Below are 16,887 nucleotides of genomic sequence, written 5' to 3'. Positions count from 1 at the left end.
CTTCCCCCTACCCTAGATGACAAGTAATCCAATATATGTTAAACATGTTAAAATATATATTAAATCCAATATAAAACATATCTATTGTAATCGTTGTATGGCTGCATACAGATTATTATTCAAATGGTACCTTCAATAATTCCCAATTTTTCAAATAATGAATTTTCTTGATCTTTCCAAATAATATTTGCCAGATGCAGCTTGTCAATAATAGTGACATTTACAAAATTTAGTTAAAGACAGTTTATTATATAGTTTAATTTCTACCCTTTCTTTACCCTGTTTTTTTTTTTGTTTTTTTTTTGCTAAATAATGGTGGGTATGGGAACTTTGACTATTAATTGAATTGGGACTTAGATTCCTTTCTTTGAGGACTTTCCTTTAATATCATTTCAGTTTTTAATTTTAATTGACCACTTAATTTTATTTTTAAAATATTCTATTAGTTTTATTTGGTAAACATCAACAAATATGAGAATCTTCATATAAAAGAACAGAAAAAATAGATTGTATAGATGGTGAATCTCCAAAATATTTAGCATGTTTAACCTCATCAGTTCTTAATTATTTGTTGTACAACTGAATAAGGTTTCAGTGGTCTCAGGGAGAATATGCTTAACTTACTTCTTTCCTATCCTAAAAGCCTATCAATAAAATTAATAAATGATTTTGGCTACTTAAGAAATCCTTGTAAAGTTGTGGCAGCTTTTGCTGTTTTCTGCAGTTCTGCTAACTCATCAGATCACACTACACCATTTCATTTGAGAAAATAGATGATGGGGCAGGACCAAAGGGCCAAACAGAAAGATAAAACCACCAAATAGCTTTACAGAGAAATCACTTTAGTACTCGTTGAGGAACAGTAGTTGATGGTAGCAACATTCCAGATGACAAGTCTTCCATCTATCCCCCCCATGCTCTAACTATGCTCATATTAATTGACAGCAGATAAAAGGTGAAAGTATACAATACACAGTAACTCTTGTTAAAGCCTACAGGTAAAAGCCTGAATTCTTATTTGAAATAAATGGTTTTCCACTTAATAAACTGGAGTTGTTCCAAGGACATCTTTTCATCTCTGAAGCAGGTGCAGATGAAGTTTTGTGAAACTTATGCTGTATTTGATTTTTTAAAATAAAACATTTAATTAACAAGCATGAAAACAGTGGGGCACTTGAAATGGGATTAAAACAATTGTTGTTATCACACAGTGCAAATCCAATTTGTGAATGCAATTGTATTGAAAAGCTTTAAAATATTAATAAATTGCAGTGGATTATAAAAGAGAAGTTTTAATTTTCTTTCAAGGTTTCTTCTTTAGACAATTTCTAAACCAGAAAAAAGGTTCAAATGAATGCAAAAAATCATTTCTTTGCTACAAGAAACAAAGATGAAAAGCAACTATGGTATTTATGGGCATTAAAATTCAAAATCAAATCAAAATGCAGTTCTGGATGTGGATTGTATAGTAAGGTTGCTTGAAACTGCCATTGTTATTTGGGCTTTGTAGGCTTAAAAATTTTTTTTTTAATGCAGCACAATATTAAAAAATAAAGTATTTTCCCAAAGATTAAAGCAAAAAAAGTTGCACAAAGACTACTCTTCTAAAATTTGAACCTGATTTAGAGAAATCTGAGGCAGAGAAGTTTAAAAAGATTCAAAAAGCTGCAGGTAAAGCTCTTACAGTGCCTTGAATTGCCTTTAATACCCCTAGGACAAATGCCCTTTGATGCAAGCATTTTCTAACAGAGGCTGCCATTGGTCTCATCAAAATTTTCTGCAGTCAGTGTTTGCTTTGTCTGGAAAGAATTTCTTAGTGATTCCTGACACTGGCCCTGTGTGAGAGCAAGTCATGTACATGCGATAGTTGACAACCTCTTCAAAACATGTTGGGTAAAATTTCATGATGCTGATCATGGCAGGAATTTTTGAGACGCTTCTTTTCTTTGTGTCTCCCCTTTTGAAAGTGAAGCTTATTCACTTAGGTTACTGGGAAAAGGGTGATGGGGTAGTCTTGGAGTGTCCTCATAAGTGACTCTGGGAAGTCTTAATAACAAAAATATTACATTCTTTCCCTCTTCTTGCCACAGGTACATTTCTTCAGTAGTAACCCTACAGCTACCAAAAGAAAAAAAAAAGACATTGATTTTTTTCCCCTTAAAGTTATTCATAGAAAGCCAGAATAATAATGTGGGGCTTTTGTCTTCAGAATACTATACAGTGAAACATACATATAATCATACATAGTGAAATATAAACATACCCCTTTTCAAATTATACTTATTCCTAAAGTAGAGACTTTGCCTTCTTTTGCTTAAGAAAAGAAAATATTCATCACATAATGTAGTCTGTATAGGGTAGTAGATTTAGAAGTGTACCCTCCTGATTGTACAAAAGAGGAAACTAAAGTCAAGAAACTTGTCCAGGTTAACAATATTGTTTGAGTCAGTATTTGGAGCACAGTTGTTTTAGTGTAAAGCTACTACTCTTTTCATTGTGCCTTGCTGTCTCATATAACAAAATTTAGGCTGTAAACTGAAAACAAAAACAAAAACAAAACCATAATCCAGGGACTCAGATGCAAATTATAATAAAAGTCCTATCTAATTAAAAAAAGATGTTTGAACAAGAAGAGAATACTTGACTTTTCTGAAATAAAACATCATAGTATCTTAATTATATAGATTTAATTTTTCTAAGCTTAAAATGATTGTATACCATCTTCAAGTACATGACTTTTTATTTTGAAAAAAAGTGAATTGACAGGAAAAAGGGATCCATGGATAAAATGAGAGAATGGGAGATCCTCAACATAAACTAAGTTAAACATTTTAGACTTATCAATGATAGTTCTTCCCAGTACTTACAAAGTACTCTATTTCCTCCTATGTCATCTTAATACCATTAACCCTTAGTAGCTTCCCAATTAGTTTTCCTTGTTCTTCATGAGTGGTTAAAATCCTTTGATCATTTTTGCAGTATTTTGCCTTCTGATCTCTTTATAACTTCTATGCCTTTAACCTGCTCCCTTAATTGTTTAATCTTTTTTTCACTTTCTCCCACTTCTCTTTTTCATGCCTTTCATCTTTTTTGGGTATCCATTTCCAGTCTTTATTTTTTTCTGACTAACCTTTCTGCCTTTCATTATCTGAAGGATGCCACATAAATAAAAGGCCTTTCTACTTTATTTTCATCACACCATTGACCTATCCTGATTGATTGTCATCATCAGTAATCTAATACTTCACAGTTTCTTCAGAGTGAGAACTCTTTTAAGTCATATGGACCCATATTTTATTTTTTGATTTAGGAAATGATCATTTTTAGTGACTCTGTAAGAAAGATTCAGTTCCATTATTCTGCAACCATATAGCATGATGTTGAACTTCTCCAAATTTCACTATGCTGCAGAAGACAGATTTAAAGACTGTGCTTAAAGTCCTTCCAGAGAAGTAGGACTTGACAAATCCTGAATATTTCTGTCATAGTATTTGAGAATCCTGAGGTCATATCCACACCATAATAAAGCCCGGGAAAAACTTATGTAAGAATTATTATCTTATTACGGTCCTTTTCATAAGGAGCAGTTAATGATGTAAAGGATATAAAAGGTACTTTTATTTAAAGAAAGAGATTTGCATTTATTGCTAATGAATGCAAACTATTACCTTGTTATGGATGAATATTTTAATTTTTAATATGTATAGAAAAAAACTTTGTTTTAATGGAAACATACAAATGTGCATAAAGAAACAGTTTCAGATGGGATTATGGACAATTTTGGAGAGAAAATTAGCTGTGGTATGGATTTGAAGAGTTATACCTCTTCATTAATAATGTGAGGGAAACCTTGCTTGCATGGAAAAATTAATGTCATAAAGTGGCAAAGATCTTTTGCTTATTAAAAATTAGAGAAATGAGAATGATGAAAAAACAGAGGTTTGAGGACATTAAAGAGAAAAGACTATGTTGAGAACTCCAGGGCTGAAGAACCTAATGATGTCAGCTAATTGACATATAACTGTTTTATGACTAAAGAGGGTTAAATTAAGCTAATAAAAATTGAGGAGTCACAATCATCTAAAAAAATCACCTATGATTAAAAAAGGAGTAGTTATGTGGCTAAGTGAATAGAATCATCGGTCTGGAGACAAGAAGATTTATCTTCCTGAATCCATATCTGGTCTTAGACACTTATTAGGTGACCCTGAACAAGTTACTTAACCCTGTTTGCTTCAGATCCTCATCTGTAAAATGAGGCGCAGAAGGAACTGGCAAACCATCTTAGAATCTATCTTTGCCAAGAAAACCTTTGATGGGGTCGTGAAGAGTTGGACAGAACTGAAATGAACTATCAACAACATGATTGAAAAAGGATTGGTTTGATAGGAAAAAAAATGAGCGAGTTGTGACTTTATGTAAAAAAGGAAGTTGTGGGAAGCTCTCACTTAACATAGTACTACCACAAGAGAAGGATAAAAGAAGCATCAGGAAAAGAGGAACGTGAAAAGTAAAACAGCTCTGTCGATCTTTCGCCTTTGGAGTGATTTAACTGAAAAAAAGATTCCGCTGAATGATTCCTGATTGGTCCTTATTGGCCAAAAGCTCTTGGGACAGCTTTTGCCCTTCATCACCACCTGGAGTCGGGGAAAGACGAAGCCTTTCCGAAGGGTCTTGTTGCTCTCTGGTGCCAAATCTGGTTTGAGGCAAAAAAGCAGAGGGACCATCCACATTGGTTTTCCATTATAAGACCTGTGTTGTCCTGAACTTTAAACTCATAGGACCACAAAGCAGAGGGATGAATGAATGAAGTGATCTGAGAGATAGCCAGTTTCATGATATTTGCAATTGTCTGTTATTTGCACTTTATAAGTGCCCTTTTAAGGCAATAAAATAACTTATGAAAGTTATTTTCCAGGAGAGAAGAGGATTTTCCCTTTAAAGAATATTGAGGATCAGCATTCTGTGAGTAGAGAAGCAGTGTCCCAGAATAGACCAATGCACTGAGACCCGAAATCTAGAATTGGGAAAATTTCCTCAGGCACTTTCCCCCTCTTCCAGTTTCCATGCCAGGTTCTCACTCTTCACTATAGAGCATTTGTGGAAGAGAGTGATCTGGATTTATAGTGTATTGTGATGCAATTTGTTACTTATATGTTTCCTTTAATGTATTTGCATTTCTGATATTTTTCTTTTGCCTTATTAAGTAAATAGTTCTGTTCAAAGTCTTAAAGTCATGATTATGAGGGCTGGTTGTATAGATTGGAAAATATTGGAGGCTCAAGAGCTAGAATAATGAGTAGGGGAAGTATATTTCACAGATAATCCCTAAGATTCTGAGAGAGTTTGAATGTGACCATGTGGCAGTGCTTTATCTCTGGGAACTCAGACCTTTTGTTGTGAGACCAGGTTAGAAAAATGAACCAAATGTGGAGAGAGAGTAGGAGAGTTTATATTTGTTAACTACATTCCATTGTAACATATCTGCCTTAAATCATTGTGGGAGTCTTGAAAGTGACCGCAAATTACTCAATAAATGTCATTATACTTAGTTGAAACATTTCCTATGTTACTTTACCCTTTAAAGATATGATAAAAATTTGCTGTAACACAATTCATTGTAAAACAGAATTCACAAAGGTTAGAGAGGTGTCTGTGTATGTGTGTGTGTGTGAGAATGTGTGTGTGTAGATAGGATACTTGACTTGGCATCAGGAAGACTGAAGTTTGAATCCTGCCTCAGATTTTACTAGTCTTTTTTTCCTATTAGTCAAGTGACTTAATAACTCTCAATCTCACTTCATTAATTTATAAAATGATCATAATAATAGCATATAACTTACAGGCTTTTATATATATATATATATATATATATAAAGTGTTTTGTAAAACTTTAAAGATTGTATAAATGTTTGCTATTAATTTTAGAAATGGAAAGGATCCAAGAGATAAGGAGGGAACCTTAGAGGCCAGCTCATTTTGGCTTATGCTTAAGATATTTTAATTTCTAAAATACCAAAATTATTTGCTGGTATTCATTTTTAAGATGACTATGTGACCATAGAGACTTTTGACTTTACTTGGGGACAGGGCCAAGGATGAGACTTTCTGTGAGCTGCAGCTGAGAGTCTTCATGGAAAAGCCTGGGGAATGAAGAATGACTGGATTCAGAGGACTCCTACTTAGTGAGATTGACCAAATTTGACTAGATTCTATAACAGCAGATAAGGGAACAAATTAAGCTAAAGGAGCTAGAAGTATAAATTGTAGTTCAGATGAGAAGGAGGGGTTTGAAAACACACACACACACACACACACACACACACACACACATATATATATATAAATGTAAAGATACATATATATATAAATATATACACACATGTGTGTATACATCTATACATTCATACTTCTAGATTGGTAACTGTTTTTGATGCTTGAAGTTGCTCAAAATCTGACCTCCATATTAATGAGACTAATGATCTAAACAAAACCCATGAAATAATTTGCTCAGGCAACTGCAGGCAATGTTGAGTTGAATGTTAGGTACGACAACCTCCCACTGCTTGAGTTCTATAAGTTGAGAATTTTGTATCGCCTGCAAATGATGTTATAAATATACAAATGGCTCTTGGCAGAAAAAAAAGTTCCCCATCCCTAAAGTAAAGAAATATTCATTTAAATTCTTACTAAGATATATGAACTAAATATTTCAGAATATGCAAATCAGAGCCATGGATGTCAAATAATAGAATCTGACCACTTTAGAATTCTCCTCTGCATCTTGTTACTAACCTTTGGATTTCTGTCTTGAGATTGTCATCCCACTGAATCATTTCCAATAGCTAGCCTTTTCTTATTATTTTCTGCTATCGAGCCCAGTGTTACTCAGAAAAGTCGATTTGTTAATTAGTTTAATCGCCTCTTCTCATAATGGCAGGGTAAGATTGGCAGAGGAAGCTTGTTATCAATCTATGGTACTGGTAAGCAGTAATTATATATAATGAAGCTTTTGTCTTGCAGCATTCTGAAGATTGTCTTGAATTCCTCCTCAATGATTTAGCAAATGGACTGTCATGTTGAATTCTCCTCTAGCGTCTTCCCCTTACTCACCCCTTTTTTTCCCTCCAATGAAACAAAATTATAGCTTGTTAGGTGGAAGCTCATTTGATGTCTCAATTTTCTTGAGTATTCTGCTCTTGTTGGGAAGGGCCAGGTGTGCAGTCAGGGATGCAGCGTTTGCCTTCAGCTTAAGGTTTCAACTCAACCAGCTTCCTACAAGTCTTTGATTTTCCTTTTGCTTTAAGAGGCAATGGTTGTCTTGACAGCAGAGTGAGAGCTCTGTCCTTGTCCTTTGATGCACATTGTGCTACAATCTAATAATCAAAGTCATTTGTCAAGAAACAGGGCGTTCACACTTTTCATTGAAGAGCTTGCAATAAACATCAGATTTTATGTGGATGGAAGCCAAATATGACAGTTACCACCACTTACAAAGTGTGTATGGAATGTGGAGTCAGGAACAGATTTTAGCAGGGATGACTGCTCTTTTCTCTTCCCCATCTTCACTTCAACAATTATTAAATGCTTACTTTGTGCAAAATATTATAAAGTCTTGATGATCTATATGTTTTCATGCATGATAGATGTAGTTAGAGAGATTGGCATTCATTGTGAAGATAATTAAAACAATCTTTTGGCCTTAATCATAGAAAATATTTAAAAGAAACTAGTTATTAGAAAGGATTAAATGAGATGACAACCTCAAGACAGAAATCTAACATTTATCAAGGTGATGGATATGGTAATTTATTTCTTTTGTTATTAGTAGATATGATTTGCACATACTTGGCATACTTATCAAATATACTTCAACTTGACATATAAAAGATGTCACATTATTTGATCATGAAAAGCATAAATAATCGGTATCAGTGTACTTATATAATTAGCCATCACTTCCCTTTTCCTGCTAATCAGATTGTCCAATCAATTCTTTTATGAGCAATAGATGGTTTTTATGAATTGTCTTAAGAGAGTCCTCACTATTCTCTGAAGCTCTTTTATAAGGTGGCAAGTTGCCCAGTCTCTCTACATATCTAAATTTGTTATGGAATAGCTTTTCATCACTTCATTAACACTAAAATTTCTCAGCAAAGCCTTCATATTGTTGAAGTTCTTATTAATTTAGGCATCATACCTTTTTTTTTATCACTTCTTCCTTTGAAAGACCATGTGAATGTCAGCTATAGCTAGTTGAAAGGTTTTCTTTAACTTCTTTCTTAGCAGAGATTTACTAGCTTTCAATATTTGTATGCTCATCCTCTCTATCTTCCGATACTATAAGCATATATCAATATGTAGGTACAACTCTTATCCCAAAATCAAGTATGTTGTATAAGCCATGGTATCATTCCTGGTATAGTTTTATGTGAAAAATTCTATATGGTGATTTCATTGAAAATTTTGTTCAGTTCTCAATCTTTTTAACATGTTCATTTTTGTGTGACTGAAACAATTCAAAGTGTAAAGTCTCTTTGGTGATTATACTGTGCACCTTTTGACTTCTTAATGCACACCAAAGCCAACATTTTCTTGCTTGCTCTTAAAGTTTCCATATTGGTCAGAATGAATCCTGGCAGGTTCTATAAATACTTGAGCTATCATAGAAATGTTTTTTATTCATGATTGGGTATCTGTATATTATTGGGAAAGTGTCACCAGTAAAATATGATATGCTTTGACTATTACCTGTTTCCAGAGACAAAATGTCAATTAGACAGGTTTCAAGTTTTTCTTAAAATATGTAGCTTGAATTAGTAGCACATTTAAAAAACACACCACAAATTAATCAGGCGTCTCACTCACAGCTCTAAATGGCATTTATTGACATCTTTAGCAAGTACATTTTGTCTCTTACTAACTCTAATGTTCTTTCTTTTAAAAAATATTTTTAAAAAAATCTTTCCTTCTCCCAATTATCAAGCCTATTTGTTTTTTTTTCTTTCCTACATCTCTTTCTTCAGTGAGGAAAAAGAAAGAAAAATAAGGCTGTTGTAACACATTTGCATAGTTAAGCAAAACATATTCTTTTGTTGGCTATATATTGGCCAAAAATATATATCATTCTGGATATTAGTTCATCATTCTGTCAGAAGGTGGGATCTTCACACTTCTGGAATTGGATTCATTATTATGTTGGTTACACTTAAAACTTTTTTTTTTTAACAATATTATTGTTATAGTATAAATTGTTCTCTTGATTCTACTTACTTAATTCTATTCATACAAATTTTTCCAGTTTTCTCTGAAATGATTTCTTTCCTTTTTTTTATAGTACAACAGTATTCCATTACAACCATATAACATAATTTCCCCAAATAATGAACATCTCTTTAGTTTCCAGTTTTTTGCTATGTCAAAAAAATCTGTAAGTATTTTTTGTATATTTAGAACCTTTTTTTTTTTTTTTTCTTTTGAACTTCTTTGTAGTAGCTGGGCCAAAAGATATGCACAGTTTAGTAACTTTCAAGGCTGTAAAATGTTACCAGTTTATTTTAACACTCAGTGAACCCTTTATTAAGTATAATCATTTATCTCATTGAGTAAGAAGGGAATAATGTCATTAGAAGAATAATAGGCTGTACATCCCTGGGTGACACTTAAAAATCCAGCCAGTCAGTTTGCAATGGGAGTGTTTGCCAGTTGGAACTGACAGTGGAATGAATATTCAATCCCTGAAAAGCTATCACTTTTGCTAGGGAGGAAGAGATTTTTTTTTCTTCCCTTGATCCCTCAATCTGTATTGACCATGGGTACTTGCCTGAAAGGAAAAACCCCATATACCTTTACGAATTTATCCAGACTAAAATAAGCAGAACCAGAACAATTTATATAACAACAGGATAAAGAAAAACAACTTTGAAAGAAAGATCTGAGAAGAAATCCATGAAATTACTAGCTACATTTCTAGAGGACTGATGATGGAACAAGCTACCAATCTCTTGACAAAAAAGTGATTACATCAAATGAAGAATCAGATGTGCATTTAAGGATGGAGTGGATGTAGGAATTTATGTTACTATACTTATTTGTTTTTAAGGGCTTTGTTCTTTTTTTTTTTCTCTTTTCTATTCTAGGGATAAGAAGGGATAGGATAAAATAAAAAACAAACAAAAAGACAAGAAAGAAATAGGGTTTTAAGATTTCTTTTAAAGAAAATGTAACAAAGAGAACAAAATAGGTGCCAGGAAGGAGTAGAGTCAAGCAAGACAGCTTTCAAAGCTGCAAGATAAATGCAATATACTTAAAAAGAAAAACAAGCTATAATTTGATACCTGCAGTTTCATGTTTGCTCCTTTTTTTCTGTTTTACAATATATGTGGAAACATCTATATTATTTGGTGTTTGCTAATTTCTGAATAAAAATAAAAGAAAAATAAAAAAGTGAGTTTAGGAAAGTTTGAAACAATTGAGGAACAGGAAATACATTCCAAATAATGTTGAATACAGAAGAAAAGTCAATCAAGGCCAGGTAAGCAGCATTAAAGGAGAGAGACTTTTGTCAGCAAAGGTCAGAGAAATCTATAAACTCAAGAAAGAGCTTGAACTGCCAATTATAAATTGCTCTGTGGAGAAGAATTGACGCCAGGATCCTGGCTGAACAATATGAACAACTTAGATGCTGTGCCCCATGGGAATTTTTGTAAGAACTCCCTAAGAAAGAAAGTACATTGAGACCCTACTGTAAGGGGCCTTTAAATGGGTGCCACAGCAAATCGGGAGATTGAGTGGTCCGGAAGTAATTTCTGTGGATATTAGGACTGCCCTTGGGCGGGATCCTGGCCATATTGAGATAGCTTCGTAATGGGTGACTCTCTCGCTGATTGGCTGTGTGTGTGACCTCACAGGCCCTATGTAAGCCCACTGCAGGCAGCAGGCGCTCTCTTTAACCTGGCGTTCTTTACCCTGGCTTCCCAGCCTGGGTGGCCAAGCCAAGATGGATAGCCAAAAGAGGTAAGGATTTTGGTAGTGAACACGTGGGTCTTCTGACCAGGTGTTCACTCGGGAACCAACAAGTCAGGGCATCAGTTAGGGCATTATGTGAGTAGGTATAATAAAGGCTTTTAAGATTGCACGTGGTTGTTCTTGAGTGCGCTACCGGTTATTAAGCTATAGATTCAAGAGATTGTGGCCAGAGACCTTAGAAGGCCTCAGAGGAGGCGAGCCGGGTAGAGTTCACACTGCAAAGGACAGTGGTCAAAGGTACTCTGGTGGGTCTAGGACAGACTAGTAATTGTAGCTGCCAGGAGAGCACGTTACACCCTACAATTGGAGAAGGCATGGCAAATCACTCTAGCATCTTTGCCAAGAAAATCCCCCCAAAAAGTCATTAAGAATCGTTAGCAACTGAACCACAACAAAATTTGAAAACCAAACATATAAGATCTCATCGATCCTTAAGACAATCCTATTAGGTAGTTGCTATTATTGTTGTCTTCATTTCTCTAGATAAGGAAATTGAGCCCGAGAAAAGTGAAGGGACTGTCACAAATTCACATAGATATTAAGTGTGTGAAGCCGCAATTTGAACTGAGATCTTCCTGACATCAAGTTCAATCTGTCCATTAGCTATGCTAATGGAAAGTATATCAATAGAGCCTCATGAACAATAGTTTTACTACCTAGACCAGAGACCAATCTCTGAAGAATTTAATCTTTTCAAACTCCACCCTCTCCAACCTTACCTCCCATTCTTGTTGAATTCTTCACCTGTCCACAATTTCAGGTAGGCTGACACTCTCCATCTTTTCATGTTTTTACATTACATCACCCTCTGCTTCTCTGCTACTTTTTCTGCTACTTTTCTGCTACTTTACTAGGTTCAAAGACCATGTTTAAAGACTATGACCTGAAGGTTTTAATCCTTTAGTCACTTAACTTCTACTCATTGACTTCTTGTCATTGTTTACATTCCAACAATAGTGTATCTTAATATACCGGAGTCCTGGTATTCACTTTTCCTTGTCATCTATAACTTCCTTAGAGAACTTTGAGTTTATCTTGATGTACTTGTTTTTCTCAAATGGCTGTCATAGGATCTTTACAGCATAATAGTCACTTGAAATTCCCTATCCAGTACAGTGGTGAATTTCACATCTTTAACCTTCATTATTACTTTTGTGAATCACAATGGGCTGTATTTATGAGCAACTGCTGATGAGGTAATGCCTATTGTTTTCAGAATCATCACAACTAGCCCTTGGGGCTACTACTACTACTGTCTTGACAGCTAGTACAGCTAGGCTGGCATACTTTATCAGAAGTTTTCTCCATCTTTCCTGACACAGACACGTAATTCCTCACATTATCTGGGAAGCAAAAGTTGCTTTACTGGGGACTGAATCTACCTCCAACACAGCTAATCCAAGGGCTAGTTGTTTGTTGTTTCAGCAGAACTAGCCTGGAGGAGTTTATACTTCATAGGGTCCAAGTATCTTCCCTCTGATCTCGTGATTGTCTCAGGAAGACCACAGTTCTGCCCCAACTCCAATTTGTTTGTAACTGCTCTGTGTTGCCCCCAAGGCACAGATTTGTTTTGTGGAAGAAATCTGAAGAGCTTGGTCATTTCTGAACTACTCTACCATCTTCCCAGAATCTTCCCTTGATAAATTTTTATTGAATTGAATGCCAAAAAGAGCATTTTTGTATTTGATCCTGGGGGCTATCGGAAGTCACTGGAGTTTATTGAGAAGGGTGGGTGGGATTATATGATTGGACCTGCTGATTTAGTCAGTATTAATCTCTCTGAATCAAGTTTTATACTATGCTAGTGAACATGCATGCAGGCACACACCCACATACATCCATATGAAGTATTTGCAGCAGAATATATTTCTGCTTCTTTGGTTATATCTTACTGATGGTATTTTTGTACTTCTGTTCTCCTGGTCCTTTCCCCTTTCAAGGAGAACTATTCTGTCTATGGCTCCATTTTTCTGTGAGATCTTGACCTTTTCTGAATTGTTAAGGTGATGCCTTGTGTTGCTTCTGTGGTGATTCCATAAGGTGATCCCAAGCTAATAGAAGTTGGGGGCAGCTAGGAGGCACAGTGGCTAGAATGATAGTCTTGAAACCAGGAAGACTTTTCTTCCTGAATTAAGATTTTGTGACCCTGGATAAGTTATTTAATCCTGTTTGCCTCAGTTTCCTGTCTGTAAAATAAACAGGATAAGGAAATGGCAAATCACTCTATTATCTTTGCCAAGAAAATTCCAAATGGAATCACAAAGAGTAAGACATGATTGAAAAAAAGAACTGAAAAAAAAAGCAAAAGTAGAAGTTATATCTTTCCAATTTAGCTCTGTCTTTGTAGGTGGGACATTGCTCTTCATCCTACTTACCCTTTCTAGTAAATGATCAATTTTCTGGTGGCTTCTGTTAAAATTTAAGACCAATTAAACTTTTGGCTCTTTGTTTTATGTTATACCTCTATATACTTTCTATGGTCTGACTTCATCTGCTTCCTTAAGTTTTATGGTTCTTCTATTAGTCTCTGTATGGAATTATTCATACAAATTACAAAGTCAGATGTTTCATATTGTACTGAATGACAGACTGGATGCATGTGAAATATTCTTGTGTTGGTGTCCTACAACCTCCAAATTACCTTTCTAATTTTTGCAGATATCCTTGCCATTTCATTTAAAGTGTTGGCCTTTAGACTCTGCACAATGCTGAAAACTTGTCTTTTAATATTTGTATTCGTTTTTTGTTTTTTTTTCTCTAATTGACAATGTATTTTTAATGCTGTAGTGATTTTATTAGATGACTGATCCAAACTTCCCATGTTTGTTTCTTATGGGAACATGAAACTTTTCCTGAGATTATTACAAAATTAGGCATATAATAGCTCTCTGACATAGGAAATGTACACTCAACACTACTTAGATACCTTTTTTCTGATTCAAGAATGCTTTTCAGTATTCCTTTTTATAATCCTTCATGGCCAAAGTCTTCCAGTTTTTAAATCAACTCTTCCTTCTGTGGCAATTAAAAAGGTTCATTTTATTAACAATGTCAGCATTTTAATAAAAGTGTGGTTATTTGGGCATCTTTTTCTTTTTTTAGAACAAAAATAATCATGGCAGCATTCTCATGGATTACATTGGAAGAGGACTGTTCTGAAGTGGCAATCAAATATGATTGGTTAACAATTAATGAGAGAATGTATATTGCAAATTGCAAATTAGCTCACTATTTCCTATATAAGATAACTTCTCTCCTGTCTTCATCTTTTTGTATTGGCTGGCTGTCCTTTATAGCTGATATGTTCTTCTTCCTCATGTCCTTTTATCTGTTTATGTATATATATATATATTTGCATAACAATACACACATACATACACACAAGAAAATAACTTCAATGAAATATTGGCTCTTCAGTTCAAGTACCCTCTGACACCTATGCGACATTGAGAAAATCTCTTCACTTTCCTAGGTTTCAGTTTTCATATATGTTAAGTGAGGGGAATGAACTAAATGGCCTCTCTAAAACTACAATCATATGATCTCAAATGTCTAAGGTAGGATTTAAACACAGGATTCCTGATTTCAAATCTAACATCATATTACCATGCTGCCCAGTTGTTGACTGATGCTGCTGTTAAGTAATAACTTTTTTGAAAATGTAACTTTGAGTCATTATACTGCTAATAAAAAACTGCAAAATATTTGGTATTCCAATGGATCTGTGAGCTCCTTCACTAAGGGTAACTCCTCCAAGAATGCCTGTTGCAACTGTCTGAGGCTATTCCTCCTAATCACTCTTCTACATACCCTTCTGTAAATTGTCTAAAGGAGTATGCAGAAGTTGTAGATCCCAATGGGATGAATCTTCCTTCTTCACATTATCCTGGGAACTCACAAGACAAGACATAGCTTTATAAATCTGGAGGCAGTAAGTTATTTTAGAATGAACTCTCATTTCCTTTTTCAAGAAAGATGATAGCTCTGTGCATGTGTCTGTCATTGTGGTTCACAAGAATAAACATATTGATGTCAGTGAAAGTTGTGTATATAGATTGTAATAAATTTGCTCTCCATTTAAAAAATGAAAATAATTAACAGTAAAGGGCTTCACAATTAAGTAGATACTTCCTTCCTAAGTGCTTTCTCTTCTCATTTTTGCTGTTTCAGTCATGAACAAACAATGGAGAGAATAGCTCAAAAGACCTTTTGCCCAGGCCTATTATACATTTATTCCATCTGTCTGTGGCAAACCAGAAAGAGCTGTGTTAGGTCTTGCCTTATGGCAAATTCTGATCGGCAGTTGCTGTTTTCCCACAATTACTCAAGCTTCTTTGCACAGCTCCTGGCACAAAGGCAGTAGAGCCTCCTTCTGAGTGTGAGGTACAGTTATACAACCAGACCCTTAGGACTAGCCCCTGGCAAAAACAAACAGAAAGGCTGCTCAGACCTTACTTCCAATGGTTGGAAACTGGTCTAGTGATGGAGCATGAGGAGGCATGTATAATAGCAGTTGGGAATTGTCTCCCCCCACTCTGAAAAGGTCCCTGTTTTGTAATGGTGTTTTTGGCAACATGATTTGATTTTATACACAGTTCTGGGTCCTTTGAAACATAAAGCAGTAGGAATAAAGTGAGTTAGCTCACTAGAGTATTTGATTGATTTAAGGTAGAAATGCATTTAAAATGGTTTTATTGATATTGTTTTATCATCTTCATTTCTGGACATATCTTTGCCACCTATTCTCTCCAGTGAAGTGTTCCATGAAATAAACATTTTTTTTAAAAGAAAGAAAAAAGGCAGTTCCATAAAACTAAACAGCATATCAATTAAGTTTGATAGTGTATGTAGTGTTCCATGTCTATAATTTCTTACTTTTGCAAAGAAGGAAAGGAGTTATATATTCTCCAGTGTCAAATTTGGGCATTATTAACTATATATCATTCTTTGTTTGCTTAGCTTGGAAATGCATTCTTAGAAGAGAATAATTTAGGAAGAGAAAGATAGCTCAAGGAATGATTTTGATATTCTAAGGATGTGCACCTGCAAGGAGTTTACAGAATATGGAAGAAGATAACATCCAATCCTAAAGAACTTTCAATTTAAGTTATGGACTGAGTTTAATTGTTGACTTTTTATTTATGAGTTTCCCAAAGGTCTCAGTGAAGTTTAAAGCTTTAATAACTAATAGCTTGATCTCTACCTCAAATACTACTTAAGTTCTTCAAGAAACTTTCTCTGGTATCTCAAGACAGCAATGGTTTTTTCCATCTCTATTAATACATTATTCACATAATTAATTTGTATATAACCTACTCTCCCCTAGAACACAAGTTCCACAGAGACAAGAGCTAGATCTCTTCTAAACTGGGCATATTGTTTCCCCATCTCTCACATACATTCTAGGTCTAATACTGTATAAAGCTTTGTACAAAATAGGCACCCAACAATGTTTGCTGAATTGAATTAAATGGAATCTAGTATACTGAAAGTGATATAGATATTAGAGAACACACTCTCCTTCAATGGAAACTTTAGGGAAAACAGTTCAATATTAATTTTATTTCTAAATTGTCCATGGATTTTGTTTTTATTTTGGCTATCCCTTATTTAATTTCATTTAGCAAATGCATTAAATGCCTTCTCTATGCAGAATACTGTAGTTAGTTCTGAAGGAAGTATAGGTTTAGAGAAATACATGATCTGTGTTGGACTTCATAAAACTAAGTATCTGGGAAACCAAAAAGGACACAAAACATAGAGAACATAACATTATAGAACATTATAGAGTGTTGAAAAATCAAGGGTTATGTCAAATCCCAGAGGGAAAGGTTATTCATGAGTGGGAGATTAGAGAAG

The 16,887-nt window shown here is 34.5% G+C and overlaps 1 long non-coding RNA gene across 1 annotated transcript; it reads right to left on the bottom strand.

Annotated features, from left to right (window-relative positions):
- Positions 1-825: 825 nt before the first annotated feature.
- On the bottom strand, positions 826-12,149 carry LOC141566125 (uncharacterized). The gene is made up of 2 exons (XR_012489238.1): positions 11,748-12,149; positions 826-2,118 (listed from the first exon to the last, which is right to left on the bottom strand). It is a non-coding gene; the product is annotated as an uncharacterized LOC141566125 (long non-coding RNA).
- Positions 12,150-16,887: the final 4,738 nt, after the last annotated feature.

The sequence above is a fragment of the Sminthopsis crassicaudata genome, chromosome 4 (genome assembly GCF_048593235.1).
Source record: "Sminthopsis crassicaudata isolate SCR6 chromosome 4, ASM4859323v1, whole genome shotgun sequence".
NCBI lineage: Eukaryota > Metazoa > Chordata > Mammalia > Dasyuromorphia > Dasyuridae > Sminthopsis > Sminthopsis crassicaudata.
Note: the sequence above shows the minus strand (reverse complement) of the source record. Positions and strands in the feature narration are given on the sequence as shown.